The sequence below is a fragment of the Aedes aegypti genome, chromosome 1 (assembly GCF_002204515.2).
Source record: "Aedes aegypti strain LVP_AGWG chromosome 1, AaegL5.0 Primary Assembly, whole genome shotgun sequence".
In the NCBI taxonomy this organism is placed as follows: Eukaryota; Metazoa; Arthropoda; class Insecta; order Diptera; family Culicidae; genus Aedes; species Aedes aegypti.
This window is the reverse complement of record NC_035107.1, coordinates 17026276-17047008: the sequence shown is the minus strand read 5'-3', so window position 1 is coordinate 17047008 and position 20733 is coordinate 17026276. Positions and strand designations below refer to the sequence as shown.

At 37.2% G+C, this 20733-nt stretch overlaps 1 protein-coding gene across 1 annotated transcript in view; it reads right to left on the bottom strand.

Annotated features, from left to right (window-relative positions):
• Positions 1 to 20733, bottom strand: part of LOC5578809 (eye-specific diacylglycerol kinase) — a 691896-nt gene that overhangs the window by 341937 nt on the left and 329226 nt on the right. The window contains 1 exon segment of the mRNA XM_021839032.1: positions 4737 to 4765. The gene's annotated coding sequence lies outside the window, so the exon portion shown is untranslated.

Here is a 20733-nt window from a genome sequence, read left to right as displayed (position 1 = left end):
TCCTGTTCAGGATTATCCTCAGAATCCTGTTAAGGATCTCCTCAGAATCCTGTTCAAAATTCTCTTCAGAATCCTGTTCGGGACTCTCCTCAGAATTCTGGTCAGGATTCTCCTTAAATTCCTGTTCAGGATTCTCTTCAGAATCGTGTTAAGGATTCTCTTCAGAATCCTTTTCAGCATTCTTTTCTTACTAGAATCCTGTCCAGTAATCTCTTCAGTAACCTGTTCAGGATACTTTTCAGAATTCTGTTCAGGACTTTCCTCAGAATCTTGGACAGGATTCTCTTAAGAATCTTGGACAGGATTCTCTTAAGAATCCTGGTCAGGATTCTCTTCAGAATCCTGGTCAGGATTCTCTTCAGAATCCTGGTCAGGATTCTCTTCAGAATCCTGGTCAGGATTCTCTTCAGAATCCTGGTCAGAATTCTCCTTCAGAATCCTGGTCAGTTTTTTCTTCAAAAACTTGGTTAGATTTCTCTTCAAAGTTCTGGTCAGTATTTTTGTCTGAGTCCTTCTCAGGATTCTCCTCAAAATCATGTTACGGATTCTCTTCAGAATCTTGTTAAGGATTCTCTTCAGAATGCTGTTCAGGATTTTCTTCAGAATCCTGTTCATGATTCTCTTCAGAATCCTGGTAATGATTTACCTCAGAATTCTGACCAAGATTCTCCTCAGAATTGTGGTCAGGGTTCTTTTCAGAATCCTGGTCAGGATTCTCCTCAGAATCCTGGTCAGGATTCTCCTCAGCATTATGTTCAGATTCTCCTCAGAATTATGTTCAGGATTCTTCTCAGAATCCTGTTCAGGATTCTCTTCAGAATGTTGTTCAGGATTCTCTTCAGAATCCTGTTCAGGATTCTCCTCAGAATACAGGTTTCTCTTCAGAATCCTGTTCAGGATTTTCTTCAGAGTCCTGTTCAGGATTGTCGTCAAAATCCTGTTCAGGATTCTCTTCCGAATCCTTTTCAGGATTCTCTCCAGAATCCTGTTCAGGATGTTTTGAAAAATCCGTGAAGTTTTCATATGAGGGATTACTCGAGGAATTGTTGAAAGAATTACAGGAGTATTCCTGGAATGAAATGCCGGTGAAAATCCTAGAGAAATTTCTGAAGGAACTTCCCAGGTCGAAAATATTGAGGAATTCCTGAAAGAGTATTTAATATATTTCCTCGAATAATCCGTGGAGGAATTTCTGGAACACTTCCTGGAAGTAAATATGAATGATCTATTGTAGAATTTCATATGGAAATTCCCGGAAGGGGAACTGGAAAATTTTGCGTAGGAATTAATGCAGATCTTCCTGAAAAAAAAAACCTCAACGAATTTGTTCTAAAACTCTGAAATGACCTTTTGTGAATTTTCTGGGAAGAACTCCTCTAGCAATTTTCGGCTGATCATATGATAATAACTGAAGAAATTGATGGAAGAATTAGTTTTAAAATATTTGGAGGAAACCGCGAGAAATATAAAAATAGCAAATAGCAGAAATTACTGAAATAGCTTTGGAGTGTAAAAAGTATTTTCTACAGGGGTTTCCTGGGATTTCATACAATTCGGGTTTTTTTTTAACATTTTTATCAGAAATTTCTTAAAGAATATCTTCAGGAAATACTTCAGAAATCTGTAATATTATCTGGTATGAAATCTTAAATGAAGTTTTGAAGAATCCTATACAAGAAAAAATTACTCGAGAATTTGATGAAAGAATTGCAGAAGTATTCCTTGAATGAAATGCCGGAGAAAATCCTAGAGAAATTTCTGAAGGAATTTCCCAGGTCGAAAATGTAGAGGAATTTCTGAAAAAGTATTTAATATATTTTTCTCGAATATTCCGTGGATGAATTTCTGGAGCAATTCCTGGAATAAATGTGAATGAATTTTTGAAAAATTTCATATGACAATGCCTAGGAATTCTTGTAGATCTTGCTTAAAAAAAAAACTCCTCAACGAATTTCTTCTAAAACTCCGAAATGAATCTTGGTGGATTTTCTTGGAAGAACTCCTCTAAGAATCTTTTGCAGATCCAATGATAACAACTGGAAACAAAATTGATGGAAGAATTAGTCCTAAAATATCTGGAGGAAATCGTGAGATAGTCTCTGAGAATTTACTGCAGGTAGAAGCGTTGGAATGCTCAACAATTTCCTGGTGCAAATTATGAACAAAATCCTTTAAACATTCCTTTGAACAACGCTGGAAGAATTTCTGGGAGATTTGGTAGAGGAATCACTAGATACATTTCTGGAGAGATCTTTGAAAGTATTCTAAAAGAAACTTCTAAAGAAATCACTAGCAGAATTCCTGAAGCTTTAATCTGCGAAGAAATTCGTGAAAACCCTGTGATATAGTCGCGTAACAGTCTGCGAAGGTTTCTCTGGAATCTCTTAAATTTGGTAGCAGGATCCACAGCAAGCATAAGCAAGAGCATATAAGACCGTAAAATTCGTAGTAGCTACTCCACCACAACAATAACAAGGAACCAACAGATGGAGCTTGGGAATAGCTCACCATCTTCAGTTTGTAATTTCGAGAATTCCAAGCATTACGAAGTCAATTGTGGCGCCGGCCACGTCCTTACGGTCATCGGGAAAGGGAAGAAATGTTAGTGTAACATCCATTGTTACCAATTAAAAGAAAGTCAAAAGAAGGAGTTTTTGTTAGTGGGAACGATCCAGAAGCTACAAAACCTGGATTCATCTTGGTAAGTGATACGACACATGTTGCCTCAATTGAAAAAGTCATCTTCAAAGAATATAAAATATTTCGACACCTATGGTGATGTATCGTTGAAAGATTATTGGTATACCAAAAAAGGACATCTATTGTGTGGTGTTTTATGTTAGGGAAAAAGGAACAAAGAAAGATAGACTGAGTATACCTCTGCAATTTAAGCAGATCTTATAGTCAGTTGAGATGGGGAAGCCAAGTCCTTATAGCCAGTTGGGATGGGGAAGGAATGTTAGGGTGTAATGATTGTTGCTTCTAGAGACCGAGAATACCTCTGCATCTCCACAATCACTACGGGAAGGGTGTTTATTAGTGAGAAAGGAAACAGATCTGGGAGTCACCTTTGGTCGGTGATGTGATCCATGGATATGGAGGAATAATATGACTTTTACCTAAAACTTTGTTGGCATTTTGTCGCGGTGAAAAGATATTTTAATATAGAAGATTAGGAAAATTTGTGAACATTCAAAATGTCGAACTAATCAAAGGTTATTTTTAGTAATGAAAATAAATATAAACAAGAAAAGCGAAAGGTATATGTATATTAGAATTATTTAAAACAGAATAAGGGATCATTCAAAAATGACGTCCATCATTTGGGGGAGGGGGTAGTCCACGAAAGTGTGACAGTGCGTGTATTAGGTATTAAAAAAAGCGTGACAGAGGGGCGAGAGGGGTCAAGAAATCCTGAAAAACGATAGACTTCTTTTTCTTCTTTTCTGGCGTTACGTCCCCACTGGGACAGAGCCTGCTTCTCAGCTTAGTGTTCTTAAGAGCACTTCCACAGTTATTAACTGAGAGCTTACTATGCCAATGACCATTTTTGCATGCATATATCGTGTGGCAGGTACGAAGATACTCTATGCCCTGGGAAGTCGAGAAAATTTCCAACCCGAAAAGATCCTCGACCGGTGGGATTCGAACCCACAACCCTCAGCTTGGTCTTGCTGAATAGCTGCGCGTTTACCGCTACGGCTATCTGGGCTCCTGAAAAACGATGGACGTCATATTTGGATCATCCTTAAGGGTTTATGTGGGACGAACTATTCATAGTTTGTTTGAAAAATACAAAAGTAACGTAGCCTCGGATTAAATAAGTAATCATAAGCATAAAACGAGCTCACTACTTTGTATTCCATCCTCAACTGAACACGAATATCTTTTCGCACTCGCACAACGCTAATGGGACACGATTGCTTGGACTTCTCCGAAGCACTGCCTAGAATCGCGCGCAAACGGAGAGACGGGAAACGCACCGATGGACCGAAAAAAAAACAAACACGAATGCTTGGGCTTCTCCGATACACTCGCAGTATTCACAGCACAAAGAATAAAGAAAAAAGTGACTTAACAGATTATTTTGGTTAAAATAGAGACCAAAATCCTAGAAAAGACTTGCTACCAGCCCTGTGAGTAAAGGACTGATATAAGTTGCTCTGCATACAAAAAAAAAATCATTTAATTGATTATTCCTAGATTCACAAAACAGTTTGGAAGCCATAATAGGGTCCTAAAGCCCTGTCCCAATTTTAGTGCCAAACGCTTAAGTTTAGACCAAAAACACTTGTTTACTCAAAATTCTAATGTTTTCCGTTGGTTTAAGCCCAAAAAACATTTTTTTAGATTTTGTCACATCCTTTGGCTTAAACTCATATTTTGGGTGTATTTTGTTTTCCGTGTCCCTTACGAAATGTCAGATAGGAACATCCCCAGTGGTCGAACTAAAACCCCTGTGGTGTTTTTGTCGACTAAGCGAACGTCAAATATGATCAAAAGTGTCAAGGTTCATTTATGGACCAAATTTTTAAATCAAAGTTTAAACATAATATAGCCATTGTTTGAGCGGGAAAAATTGCTAAAGTAGTTACAGTAACATGCTTTTTCGTGTTATTGAATAAAAACAAGATTTCATTAAAAATTTTAGGACCCAATTGACGTATGATGAAACGTTGTAGACTAACTGCAAAAATTGAGAAATGGAAGAGCAACATTGCAAACAGCTTACTTACCAAAATGTTTGTCGTCTGCATCACCATAACTGCAAAGAGAAGAAAAATCCAATGAGGTTGACTCTTTTCCAAAGTTCTGCCTTTTTGTATGATGTGATACACTCTATTTTACTCTGTATCTGAGCGATCTAGTCAGTCTTCGCTTCATGGTTAGGTCGACATTATGGTAAAATATTGAAAAAAAAAATGTATACAGCCATTACATGAAAAACCGATCTAGTAGTTCACCGACTTCCGTGAAAATTTGCTATTTTGTTCCTAATCTGAAATAAGGATACACGTGTTTTTGGATTTTTTGATTAGGGTGACCATTTCCAAAATAGGGTGACCAAAAAATAGCGATATTGCAAAATTTTTATTTTTTTTTAAATTATAACTTTTGAACCGTTCGACCGATTTTCAATCTTCTTGGACGAAATGAAAGCTTAAGATTTTGACTTTTCAGGAAAAATATAAAATTTCACAAAAAAATGTTTTTTTTAGGGTAAATGATGGCTTCGGCACCCTGAGGGTATTTTCGGCAGCACTAACTTATCGTCCTTGTTTAAATTTATCTATGGAACAAGAGTTAACTTCAATGTACTCAACATATTCCTTGAATCTTTCACAAAAATATTATATAACATGGGTTTTATCATTAAATCAAATAAATGCTTACGAAATTATCGTCATTCGTGAGCTGCCGAATAAAACAACACAAGAACAGCTTACAAAAACTCACCACTTTAAAAGGTCCAATTCTCAGTTCCAATGCCAATTTTTTCACACAAGCTACGCACCGATCACTTATGCACTATTGAACTTTTGATTTGTATATAAAGCACACGAAAATACTTAATTTTTATGCTTTAAACAACAAATTGAAATTAATGCACTTTGATTTCCTCGGCAATCAATTTTTATTACTGGACTAGGTTGCCAGAAAACCATATTCAATTGCGGTGTATTTATTATTCACGATTTAAATTCACCGAAAAAATAGAACACAACTAATTAATTTATTGGAATTAGCCAACAAAGCATGCATTGGTAACAATTGAGCCTTCTAATACTTTCTTATTAGTAGATTGTAGGTCATAATCTTCAATATACTGAGAAACGTATAAAATATACGTCTTTTAATAGTTGAACTATTTTGGCAACACTCCTGTTGTTCTACAGGCAATCAGAGGATGATGTTTTTGTGTCAAGTCATAAGTGAATTGATTTGCAAAGGGCCTATTCTGATTTTCTCATACACTGAGAATAATAGGAACGCAAATAAATTTTACTGGCAAAGTTTGGATTTTGATCCAAATGGATCGAACAATATTCATAAACCAGAAAAAAAAAATCGTGGAATATTGAAAACAAATGTGCAAGTATCGTCGTTGGGGGTGAGATTTGGCCAAAAATGCGTAAGTCCTCATTTATTTTTGAACAAATTTCGCAATTTGACTTGATGTGTTCGGCTAAAAACATATATGTATTCTCATTGCAAAAATATATTTCACGGTAGCCTCAGGCAGGCATCAAAATTATCAGATAGACGATGATACTATCATCTATCTGATAGACAACTGATACTACCAGTTCAGCCAGATGATACTATCACTTCTTGTCCATCCGGATAGAATCACTGAGAGAATGGTTCCTATCAGAGATAGAGGATAGAGTGATTCTTATGATGATACTATCAGTACAAAATCTCTCAAATAACAATGATAGAGGTTCTATCTTTATCAATTGATAAAAATAGAATAAAAATTGTTGGACGATGGGTATAGAAAATTAACTAAATTCCATATTTAGCAATCCAATGTGGCGGCTTCAGGAGTGTAAGAATTGTTGGAAGCCCATGCAATATGGGTATTTTCGGAACGAGCACGATGAGGATATGACGAAAATCGATATCCGACGCCATTTTGAAATCCAATATGGCGGCCTCCGGATTAGTAAAATCATTGAAAACCCATGCAATATGGGCATTTTCGGAACGAGCGCGACGAGGGGATGAGGAAAATCGATGCTTGATGCCATTTTGAAATCCAAGATGGCAGCATCTGGTCAAGGAAAATTGTTGAATCCCATGCAATATGGGTATTTTCGGAACGGGCACGACGAGGGGATGATGAACATCGATATCCGACGCCATTTTGAAATCCAAGATGGCTGCATCTGGTCAAGGAAAATTGTTGAAAACCCATGCAATATGAGTATTTTCGGAACGGGCGCGACGAGAGGATGACGAAAATCTATATCTGACGCCATTTTGAAATCCAAGATGGCGGCCTCCGATTTGGTAAAATCATTGAAAACCCATGCAATATGGCAGGGTTTCTCAACCGGTGGTCCGCGGACCCCTAGGGGCGATTTTCAAGCTCAAGGGGGCGAAAATTTGTAAAAAAGAATTTGGGGGCGAAAAATCCAGAAAGGGGGCGAAAAGGCTAACACTGGATCATTTGAAAATGATTACACAAAAGCTTTGGAGGACACACACCTGAAGGTTAATCAATTCCAAACTTAGATAATTCTGGGAATATTTAACCTTAGATCGATATACCTCTAATAATGATCATTTTGAAATTATGATAGGCAACACTTGATAATTGTCAAACACCAAATGTTTGTGTTATGCATCCATGTTTTTTGATATCATGTGAATTTTCAGAATGGTCGGTATTTGAGATTTTCAAAAGGTCGGATGAGTCAGAGATAACGATTCTACCCCATTACCCCGAATGCCATTTCCCCGAATCCCATCACCCCGAATTCCATTACCCCGAATGCACCATAACCCCGAATTCCATCACCCCGAATGCTATTTCCCCGAATTCACAATTATCTTCACATGATGATATTGATGACATTTCCCAATGATTTTGAAATTCGGGGTAATGTCATTCGGGGTGATGGGTCGTTCGGGGTTTTGGAATTCGGGGTAATGGCGTTCGGGTTAATGGCATTCGTGGTAATGGGATTCGGGGTAATGGGGTAGAATCAGAGATAACATTTAAAACACAGCAAATTTTAGATGTACAAAACATGCATCTGATAATTTTTTGCAAACGCCCAATATTTTATACAAGGATTTTTCTTGTGTGAGAACTTTGAGTTTAGGAAGCTTATATTTCTTTTATTGGCATCCAGCTTTTAACAGAAAAAAAATCTACAGTACCTATTGTTACCTAAGTTTCGGATGCTAATTCTTATAATTTCTTATGGTACAATTCATTTTAGAGACAAACTTTGAAAAAATTAGCATACAATAATCGGGTTCCAACGACAAAACCGTTTGATGCCGAAGATGAATAACACTCTATTTAAAAATATATTTGAAGAAATATCAAAGATGCGTCGGATGTGAACCTTCAGTATGTCCAAAAAAAATCTGAGTTTTTCTTGGTGTTACAAAAAATACCATCAATGCATCATTGAAAAATAAGTTGAAAAACCATATACTTTTTCAGTATTTTTTTTATTACATCAAAAAGCGTTCCCAGAAATATTATTCCAGTAATTTTAGAAATAGCGAACAAATCAGTATGAAATCACAATTAACGAATCATCCCCCAACTACGCCACAAGTTGGTATATGCATTTGCATGTATTACATTAAAATTGTTTAAACTGGGCCGAACTTGTATCGAAAACTGATTCAGTAGCCTGTAATGTACGCAAAATATTGTGAAAATTTGTATTATAAATTGCAGTCCAGTAAATTATTCCTAATAATTGGGGGTTATCGATATTTAAAAAAATATTTTAAATGTACATATTTAATTACATTAAAACATTCAATTCACATATCAGGGGGGCGATTTCAGATAACTATTGGTCTCAAGGGGGCGAAAGTTGAAAAAGTTTGAGAAGCACTGTCCTAACTGATGAATAAGTCTCACGTAAAAATTGAAAAGGGCCGATCCTCAGATCATTGAATCAGAGAAAATTTGATGTGAATATTGATCACTACATTTTCAATTCATATTTCTCTGTATTCAATTTATCTATATGATATCGTGCTCGTTGATTGCATTTTACTATTTCAATACGTTAATGAGAGATATTATTATGAAAACTGCCAAAAATGTGGTAAAAAAATGAGATTAAATGTTCTACTCATTTTCGGTTTTCAAGCAGACATTGACCTATTTATGAGTTTTGTTAGCGTGCTGTGGCCCAAGGATATGCCCTTTGGATTTCCAACGAATGAGCAAGAGAGAGTGATTGGCCTCTCACCCTACTAAGGCCAATGACAGTTTGCGAATTTTTCCGATCGTCGGCCATTTTGAGCAGCGGACCAATGAATTATTTGAAAAAAGCTGGTATTGGCTGCTTTGCAAATCGAGCTTATAACGAGTTTTATGATTATGTTGACAATGTTTGTATAGTTTGTTTGTTGGGAGATACAATCGAACTGTATCAAAGCCCGTTTTTTTGTTGGCTGCTTGGGCACGTCAGGAGTTAATCATCAATATTAACCTCCTTTTCCCGAGCAGCCTAGATAGCCGCGTAGTGTCGGTAGCGGTTGTTTCAACTGGCTAAGAATTAACACTACGGACTGCCTGTTCCGGTGGTAAAAGTCCACCTCACAGGTGACCCCTAATTTATGGTGTGATGCGTACCGTGCCTAAGAATGAATGGTTAGGGGGGTCTAAATAAAACCTAACCGCAAACGGAGCCTGTGGGGTACCAGGGCGCCCTCCACAGTATTGAGTCCTTCCTGTGCTACCCGGAGCAATGGTGCAGGTGACCTTGTGTTTCTCCGAGATAATCGGCTGCCCTTCTTCAGTCTCTATCCTGAGGCTTAATAAGGGTGGGATTATGAATATGTTGACATTTAATTAAAATTATCACCTATATGGATTCGCATTATGCGTTTTACACAGTGTATTCTGTGCTCTTTCGCCTTTGGCGACTTTAAATAGATACCGATCTGGTTTTTTCGTTGCTGGTCTTTTTCGTACTGAGATTGCAAAAAGCTTAATCCTGCCTAGTTTGGGTAGTGGCTACGGTTAGGTTAGCTCAGATCAATCTTCAGCATAAAAGAACAGCAACGATCAATCTTTGCAGACTCATGCAAAATGGTGCAGCCCAAGTGGCGCTAGTTCAAGAACCCTACTTTCGTAGAGGGAACTTCTATCTAGGTAACCTTGTGGACCCAGTTTTTGCTACTTTTAGCAAACTTGAAATGGCAAACTCGCGCTCCATGCCCCGCGCATGCGTGCTCGTTAATAAAGCAATCGTTGCTACATTCATTTCTGAGTTAACTACCAGAGATGTATGTGCTGTCACAATCGATGTTTCTGTTGGTTACCTCAACAGGAAATACGTCTATTGTTCGGTATATTTACCACATGATGAACCATCCCCAACGGATGACTTCAAACGAGTTGTCGTACACTGCGTAACAAAAGGCCTTCCGCTGATTGTGGGCAGTGATGCCAATGCTCATCACATCATCTGGGGCAGCTCAGATATCAATTTGAGAGGCTCCAGTCTGATGGAATACTTAAGTAGTACAGACCTTGGATTACTTAACATAGGCAATCGCCCAACCTTCATGGTTTCTAATAGAGAAGAAGTGTTAGACATAACGCTCTGCTCGAATAGAATCAGTCACGAGTTGACGAATTGGCATGTATCAGATGAGGAATCATTATCTGATCATCGCTACATCTTCTTTGAACATTCAAATGTAACTGCGCAGACTTTGCGTTTTAGGAATCCCCGGTCAACAAACTGGGAACTCTACATTGAATTGGTTGCGACCAAATTTCATGGATATTCTCCGTCCATTGAAAATCCAAGTGATCTGGATGATGCCGTTGATACTACAACATCCTACATTATGGAAGCTTTTGAAGAAGCATGTCCTCTGCGGTCTGTAAAGACTACAAGAGGGACCCCATGGTGGAATTCCGATCTGACTAGACTCAGGAAACAATGTAGAAGGAGTTGGAACAGACGCCGTTCAGCTGGATCAGAGTCGTTCAAGTCAGCTCGCAAGGCTTACAAGAAGGCTCTTCGTTCTGCTGAACGATCCGGCTGGAAAAACCTTTGTACAAATGTTTCCAGTTTGAGTGAAGTCAGTCGGTTGAACAAAATTCTTGCAAAATCTAAGGATTTCCAAGTGAACGAAATTCGCTTACCTAATGGTGACTTTACTTCTTCCGATGAAGAAGTTTTAGAATGTTTATTCAATACACACTTCCCCGGATGTGTGGACATAGCATCTACGGATGAACCAAATGTCTTTTCATGTAGTTACGAGTCTCTGGCCTCGGCTCGCAGTATCGTAACTACTTAGAGTGTCCATCCCGGGACATCCCGGGACAAAAAATCCCGGGATTTGACAAATTTCGGGATTTCCCGTTTCCCGGGATTTTATTTCTGATATCCCGGGAATCCCGGGATTCCCGAAATGTATGTAGAACTTGATGAAAACCACTAAATTTCAATGAAAAACAATGACATTTTTCCGCACTATCAATCTTATTTGATGAAGTAGGAAAGCATAATGAAAAAGAGAATAAACGAGTAATTATTAAAAATTAAAGTAATTAAAAAGTAATTAAAAAGATCCATTTACCAAGTTAGAAGTACATATTCTTATTTGTCTAGTTGCAAAGTTTTAAAGCTTTTCTTTTAAACATTAGCCTTTTTTATAAACCTATGCTGAGTACACCTAAACTGCCGCAAATCGCAAGTCGGTACCATCTGTAAAAAGTAGGCTTTGAGAAAATTGACTGAGCTGTTTTCAATCTCGTTTTCCATACTAATATTCAAAAAATTCCAGGAGAATGGAACATGTTTCAATTCTGATGAAATATTCATAATTTGCTTTCCATTCCGTAACCTTTCTAGGAAAAATATAAAGATGACCAAATAACGATTCATTTTTGAATGAATTAATAAATGTAATGAACACGATGCGAAAATCTGCAGTGCGTTTTTTTGTTCATTATGGGACAATTCGACTTGGTGTTCTGTCCTAATTTTACTGAACAAAAAGTGATTTCTCGTTAGGGCAGCTGAAAGATCATTAGAAGATATAATGAAAACTGATCTCAACTCAATTTTGACCACAATGTAGATGGCACTGACTTGCGATTCACGGCATCAAACTTCAGTCAATAATTTTGAGTAATTAACTTTTAGCATGATCTACAATACCTTCAATGATCTGTGATCGTTTCTTTTGTTCTAAAGTTTTTATGGCTTTTCAAATTCAAACAAATCGCTTTAATATTATGACTTAAGTTTCTATCAAACTTCCATTCATAAGTGTTATAGAGAATTTGAAAAAATCCGTAGCAAACCCGTGATTAGTTAAGCTAAGTTTTGATTTTTGTTAGGTTTCTTCATCAGAATATCTGAAATGTGATTTGCTATAATTAACATATTATTTTGAAAAGTTACATTATCTGTTTATTTCATTGAAAAAACATTGTATTGTTAAATTTGAACTTCCATTTCAACCGAAATGCTAGCTTTATTGAAAAATTGATAAATCCCGGGATCCCGGGATTTCCCGGGACAAGCATAGATTTTTGTCCCGAATCCCGGGACGAGCCAAATGGCCGGGAAATGGACACTCTATAACTACTGAATCGATTCAATGGGCACTTAATAGTTTTGCTCCTTTTAAATCTCCAGGAGCGGATGGGATTTATCCTGTTCTGCTCCAAAAGGGATTTGAGTTTATCAAACATGTTTTGAAAAAGCTACTTGTAAGCAGTTTTGCTACCGGGTACATTCCCAAATCCTGGCGTGATATTACTGTAAAGTTTATCCCAAAAGGAGGACGTGCGTCGTATGAGGAAGCGAAGAGTTTTAGACCAATCAGTCTGACCTCTTTTCTTCTGAAATGTCTGGAACGCATTATCGATCATCACATCCGTGATGTTTATTTGGCAAACATGCCTCTTCATGTGAATCAACATGCTTACCAATCTGGAAAGTCCACTGTGACTCTTTTACACAAAGTTGTATACGATATCGAGAAAGCATTCGCTCAGAAGCAATCCTGCTTGGGTGTTTTCTTGGATATTGAGGGTGCCTTTGATAACGTGTCTTTCGATGCCATATTGGAAGCCGCACGAAACCATGGGCTACCTACAATGATTACCAATTGGATTCATCAAATGCTCAAAAACCGACATCTCTTCTCGACATTGCGTCAAGCAGCGATTCGAAAATTGAGTGTTTGCGGATGCCCCCAAGGGGGAGTCTTATCACCACTTTTGTGGAATCTCGTAGCAGATACGCTATTGAGGCAACTCAATAATTGCGGTTTTCCAACCTATGGATTTGCCGACGACTATCTAGCTCTGATAGTTGGTATGTGCATAAGCACCCTATTCGACCTGATGCAAAGTGCTCTTCAGGTAGTCGAGAGTTGGTGTCGCCAATATGGCCTTTCGGTTAACCCGAATAAAACATCTATTGTTCTTTTTACGGAAAGACGAAACCGCGATGGAATTCGACCTTTACGTCTTTTTGGCACTGAGATTAATATGACTGATCAAGTAAAGTATGTTGGAGTCATTCTAGATTCCAAACTTTCATGGACACCTCACATTGATTTCAGAGTCAAAAAAGCTTGCATGGCCTTCGGTCAATGCCGGCGAACCTTTGGTAAAACTTGGGGCCTCAAACCCAAATATATCAAATGGATTTACACAACAGTTGTTCGACCAATATTGGCATATGGATGTCTTGTGTGGTGGCAAAAGGGCGAAGTGAGAACAATCCAATCAAAATTGGGCCATCTCCAAAGGATGTGCTTGATGGCGATGTCTGGTGCGTTCTCTACAACTCCCACAGCAGCGCTCGAGGCCCTTTTCGACGTTGCGCCACTACACATATATCTTAAACAAGAAGCACTTTCTTGCTCTTACCGTTTATGGGTACTGGATCTACTGGAGAAAAATCCAGTGAATCGTAGATCTACACACACTTCGTTGTTTCCACTTTTGGTGAATTGGGACAAAATTGTCCTTGCTCCAAGTGATCTCACAATTGCTTGTAACTTTCCTTACAGGACATTTACCACACAATTCCCTTCACGGGAAGAGTGGACGTCTGGCTATTTGGAAAGAAGTATATCAAGCAATATAGTATGTTACACTGATGGCTCCCTTCTTGAAGGTAGAGCTGGTGCAGGAGTATATTCTCGTGAGCTAAGGCTGAATCAGTTTTACTCACTTGGTAGAAACTGCACCGTTTTTCAGGCGGAAATATTTGCTCTTATGTGTGGAGTGCAATCAGCACTCCAACAGCGCGAAATGGGTAAAGTCATATACTTCTGTTCAGATAGTCAGGCTGCTATAAAAGCTCTCGCTTCGGCCAACTCAAGGTCGAAGCTTGTTATCGCATGTCGAACTCAAATTGAGGAACTGAATTCAGTCAACTCTGTAAACCTTGTATGGGTACCTGGCCATTCTTCCATCGCTGGAAATGAATTGGCTGATGAGCTAGCTCGCGATGGAGCATCGCATGACTTCATTGGCCCTGAGCCGGCTATTCCAATTTCGAAGTGCTGGGTGAAGTTTCAGATAAACTCTTGGGCGGCAACTCAGCACAAGCAATATTGGAATAGTTTGGAGTCGTGTCGTCAAACAAAATTGTATATTACTGAGCCATCTCCAAAGGTGGCGAAGTATTTAACAAATCTGTCAAAGCAGAATTGCAGTCTCTTGGTCAGAGCGTTGACAGGCCACTGCCGACTCAACTATCACATGGCAAATATTCAGCGTGCTGACTCATTTGTGTGTGATAGTTGTGACTCCGATTATGGAACTTCGTATCACCTGATATGTAACTGTCCAGTTTTTGCGCAAATGCGATTCCAATTACTTGGTAAACACTTATTAAGTGAAACTGAATTCAGAAGCCTGAATCTTCAGGACATTCTGTTATTCTTAACCCGCTGTGGTAATGAGCTATAGGCTCTCTTTACGCTCATGCGTTTTGCAGTGCCCTTTTTAGGGCGCTGTTCGAACCCATTGTGGTATGGAGCTACATGCTCTCATTTCGCTTATGCGATCTTCCCTCTTCAAGGGACCCCACTCCTATTTCCTCCCATCTTTCCCTTCCCTTTCCTCTCCCATCGGGTAGATGATGAAATAGGCTCAAATATGGCGATGGCACAAATCTCCCAACTGGTGGGGAACGTGCCTTTGGAGCCGGCCTTCTGATACCTGATACCTAAGTTTCGGATGCTAATTCTTATAATTTCTTATGGTACAATTCATTTTAGAGACAAACTTTGAAAAAATTAGCATACAATAATCGGGTTCCAACGACAAAACCGTTTGATGCCGAAGATGAATAACACTCTATTTAAAAATATATTTGAAGAAATATCAAAGATGCGTCGGATGTGAACCTTCAGTATGTCCAAAAAAAATCTGAGTTTTTCTTGGTGTTACAAAAAATACCATCAATGCATCATTGAAAAATAAGTTGAAAAACCATATACTTTTTCAGTATTTTTTTTATTACATCAAAAAGCGTTCCCAGAAATATTATTCCAGTAATTTTAGAAATAGCGAACAAATCAGTATGAAATCACAATTAACGAATCATCCCCCAACTACGCCACAAGTTGGTATATGCATTTGCATGTATTACATTAAAATTGTTTAAACTGGGCCGAACTTGTATCGAAAACTGATTCAGTAGCCTGTAATGTACGCAAAATATTGTGAAAATTTGTATTATAAATTGCAGTCCAGTAAATTATTCCTAATAATTGGGGGTTATCGATATTTAAAAAAATATTTTAAATGTACATATTTAATTACATTAAAACATTCAATTCACATATCAGGGGGGCGATTTCAGATAACTATTGGTCTCAAGGGGGCGAAAGTTGAAAAAGTTTGAGAAGCACTGTCCTAACTGATGAATAAGTCTCACGTAAAAATTGAAAAGGGCCGATCCTCAGATCATTGAATCAGAGAAAATTTGATGTGAATATTGATCACTACATTTTCAATTCATATTTCTCTGTATTCAATTTATCTATATGATATCGTGCTCGTTGATTGCATTTTACTATTTCAATACGTTAATGAGAGATATTATTATGAAAACTGCCAAAAATGTGGTAAAAAAATGAGATTAAATGTTCTACTCATTTTCGGTTTTCAAGCAGACATTGACCTATTTATGAGTTTTGTTAGCGTGCTGTGGCCCAAGGATATGCCCTTTGGATTTCCAACGAATGAGCAAGAGAGAGTGATTGGCCTCTCACCCTACTAAGGCCAATGACAGTTTGCGAATTTTTCCGATCGTCGGCCATTTTGAGCAGCGGACCAATGAATTATTTGAAAAAAGCTGGTATTGGCTGCTTTGCAAATCGAGCTTATAACGAGTTTTATGATTATGTTGACAATGTTTGTATAGTTTGTTTGTTGGGAGATACAATCGAACTGTATCAAAGCCCGTTTTTTTTACAACTGGATCATTGGCCTTTTAGAATTATAATGCGAAAAATGTGGTGGATCTTTAAGACCCAAGTAAAAATGGATAAAATGTAATTTTTCGCCGTTTAAATCAACCAATCAAAGAAAATAAAACACAGAGCCTCTTTATTTTGCAAGTCAAACAGCTGTGTGTTCTTATTTTTTACGAATTGTTGACTTTAACTGCTTTTTCACTTTTGGCATTTGCTTCGTTTTTGCTTGGGCATTAATACAGTTTGGTCTCAAGAGAACATTTTTACCGAGTTGCAAATATATGACCTGTCTGAAACCTATTTTGTTCCTTTCAACGTAAACTCTTGGTTGTCGACTACCTCAGTCTTAATCTGAGATAGCCGACAACCAAGAATTTACGCTTAAACTTTCAGCTGCAACCCCCAATAGTTCCTTTAAACTGTGAAAATACTGACAAATATCATCAATATGATCCTGTCAGTTAAGGGTTGCAAGTCAGCAATAGTTATTCAACGCACAGTCATGCAAATTCAATCCAGTGTGATCTTGAAAATTAAAACCCAAGATCAATAAAAAATATCTGAAATATTTGAAGATTAATCCTTAGTAGATTTTGCTAGCTTACTGGCGAGATCCAAGGTTTTCGGAGATTTCAAGACGATTTTTTGAGAATTTCCCCTATGGTTCCTTACACCACATGAAATCTGCAATTTACTCTTGGCAAAATTTTTGGCGATTTATTGGCGATATTCGGAGTTATTCCATGTGAAACATTTTATTCTTTGCACTCCTCATTCACTTCGACAGCGTTTTTTTTTCAAACTACTGATCACAATATGCGTTGTTTCCAAGCGCTTCTTATTACCAAGTTTCAGACAATTCAGCCGAGAAATTTCTCCATGTCAATGTGGATACTGGAAGAGTCAAAGTTTTTTAGTTAATTCTGAACCGTACATAAATGTAGCTTAGTGTTTTGTTTTAGACAATTGGATGATGAAAAACCTCACAGTGGTTTATCATTCTTGCCCTTCATGAATTGTTGAATTTTGTCAAGATGCTTTATGGAAGTTTCTTGTAGTATTATTGGAAAATACAAGGTAAATTCCTGACACAATTCATAGTGGACTCCTCCAGAAGATTACAGCAGGATTCTTATATTGACGATTTCTCCATTAGGATTTGTTGTGGATTACAGACATGATTTGTATGAGTTCCTGTCCATTACATTAGATAACACTTCATTGTATATGTAGTACAACATAGTTGAGAAAACCTCTCTTTTCGATCACAGTCACAGCTTAGTGCTTCTGGTAATGGTCAACTGCGTGGCGAACGGAAGGAAAACATATTGGAGAGATTCGGTATTTCCATAAACATTGATTTTAAGAACATCCATCTTTAGGGGTCCGTGAGACGTTTGTAAAGCTTCAAAGGGGGTCGCGGCACCAAAAAGTTTGAGAACCACTGCAATGATTCATGATTTCCGTCATCCCCTCATCGTGCCCGTTCCAAAAATACCCATACTGAATGGGTTTCAATGATTTTACTAAACCGGAGGCTGCCATCTTGGATTTCAAAATGGCGTCGGACATCGATATCCGTCATCTTCTCGTCGCAACTGTTCCGAAAATACCCATATTGCATTGGTTTTCAACGATTTTCCTTAACCGGAGGCCGCCATCTTGGATTTCAAAATGGCGTCGGATATCGATTTCCGCCATCCCCTCGTTGCACCTTGATTTATTTTTATTGACTTTTTCCCATTTTGCGCAAGATTTTGGTTTCAGTATTTGTATCAATGATAGGATAGATAGGGATAGCTATAGAATTTTGCAAATAGTATATTTTTCCCCAAAGATAGATGATAAAGATATGCTTGATCCAACAGTGATAAAAAATGCTGGTAGTATCTCCATCCGTCTATCAATGGATAGAGATAATATAGTCTATCTTCTATTCATCATTTTTCAAGAAGTGATAGTATCCCTATCACTACCCATAGTGATAGTATCATTTGATAGTATCAAAAGAAAGACGTTATAATGGTAAATGAGAGGGATAAATTTGAAGCCTGTTACCTGGAATCGAACCAAGAACCTTGTGATCGATAGGCTCGTGCACACTCCCCTCGTCTATCGGGTTTATGGACAAAAGGTCGAAGGACAAAAGGTCGAAAATGATTTGCTTGGTGGGAAATTTTTCCTTCTTTGAAAAAAGATTTTCGAGCTTTTGTCTTTGTTTTTGTTCTTCGACCTCTTGTTCTTTCGACCTTTTGTCCTTTCGACCTTTTGTCCTTTCGACCTTTTGTCCTTCCGACCTTTTGTCTTTCAACCTTCTGTCCTTTCGACCTTTTGTCACAGATTCTTAAGGCAAAATGTATGAATTTCTATAGTCCAGATCGCCGCATGTAGAATTGATACGCAATAAGAACAAATCAAGAGAACCATGTTCGGCCTTTCCTCCCTCCGCAACGGCCATTGTATGAAAAAGTAAATTTTGTGTTTGAGCCGCAACGTTTGTGCCTACTCCCCCTCCCCCTAGAGCGTTACGTAATTTGTGGACGGCGCCTTAGTCTACACAAATTTAGTGGCGTTGTGTATTCAATATGACTCTCATCTATTCTATTTATAACTGCAATGCTGTTCTCAGTGTAGTCTGTATTTTTCTGCATTGGCCCTTTCAACGAGTAGAACATAATTAATGACGTTCAATTTCAGGCATTGTCAACAAATACGAAAAGTTATAACCTAGTTTTTGTACATTTTTGGATAGCCGAAGAGAACAATTTTGTTGCCGACAATATTAACTGCATTGCCGACAAAAGAACAAGTGCCTCGTGACTTTGGTGAGGAAAAATAGACGATTTAGAGAACAAAATAGTGTGTTGTGCATAAAAATTAATAAATAAAGTGTGCTCAAGTGTAGTTCAAGTGTCTCCTGTTAATTGTTGTGCTTTGTTGTTGTGTATAATTGCCTTCCTAAAAGTTCAACTGCTTAGGCTGCCGACAATACGTAAGTTCCCCTACATGAAAAACAAATAATAATTTCCGTTTTTTCGTGTTTTGAAGGCCTCGGACCAAACGGGCTATTGCTGTTCTCATTTTTTTCTGGAAAGTTCAGAAATTTTACGTTTATTGTCAAATTTCCAGCGATGTATGTTTTTCAGTTTTTGAGATATGTTTTTTACAAATAAAAAAATCAGTCATTCTTCACACTGTAGGTCTCAGTGCATTAGGTTTTTAATTTAAAAAAAAAAATCATAACTTGCGAACAGCTCAATCGATTTCCAATCTTTTTTAATGGAATTCATTCAGCTTTTCAGACAAAATTAAAAAATCTGAAAAAAAATTAAATAAAAAAATATTAAAATATCTAGTTATTTTTAGAAACTTTCGTTTATTTTGATGTAAAAAAATATTTTTTCAAATTTCTATATTTTCCTAAAAAGTTGAAATTTTAGTCTTTCATTCCATAAAAAATACAGGTCGGACTCGATTTTCCGGAGTATCGATTTTTTTTCACTCCGGATAATCGAATTTTCCGGATAATCGAATCACCAAGAAAAAAAATTAAACCTTCGATAAAAGTATTTAAACATTATCTTTTTTCGTTGTTTTATTTATATGATGCGGTGGCGTAGCCAGAAATTATTTCTAGGAACAGTAGGGGCGTTTACAAGAAAAAAAAAATTGGTCAGCATACACAAAAAAACACTTTTTTTCTTAAATAGGTTCAAAACTGCCAAAACATTCATATTGTTAATTGAAACACCAAATACTCTCAGATTTATGCATAAAAATTGAAAAACAAGAACACAAAAAACAAATTCCGGATAATCGCGTCTAAAATTTCGGATAATCGAATTCCGGATAATCGAGTCCCCGGATAATCGAGTCGGACCTATATTGGAAATCGACTGAGCTGTTCGAAAGTTATGATTTTTATTTAAATAAATAATCTAATGCACTGAGACCTTCAGTGTGAAAAATGACTGATTTTTATATTTTCAAAAAATACCTATAAATCAAAAACTTTGGTCCCGAGGCCCTTTTGGTCAAAACACGAAAAAACGGAAATTATTGATTTTTTTTTTCATGTAAAAAGACAATTTTTGTGAAATTTTATTTTTTTCCTGGAAAGTCAAAATCTTTAGCTTGCATTTCGTCCAAAAATCGGACGAGCGGTTCAAAAGTTATATTTTTTTTAAATAAAAATTTTGTAAAATCGCGATTTTTCTGGTCACCCCATTTCGGAAATGGTCACCCTAATCAAAAAATCCAAAAACACATGTATCCTTATTTCGGATTAGGAACAAAATAGCAAATTTTCACGGAATTCGGTGACCCACTAGATCGGTTTTTCATGGAATGGCTGTATATATACTTTGTTAGTTAGTATGTTTTTAACATAAGTTTTGTAAATTTGTGTGTAATGTAAATTTTTCAAGTTAAGATTTTAATAAAATTTCAATTAATTTTTTTTTAAATTTTGACATATTTTGATATAAAAGGAATTACAAAACTTTTCTCTAATATTAATTTATTGTTTATTTTTAACCTTAAGAGTTTTAT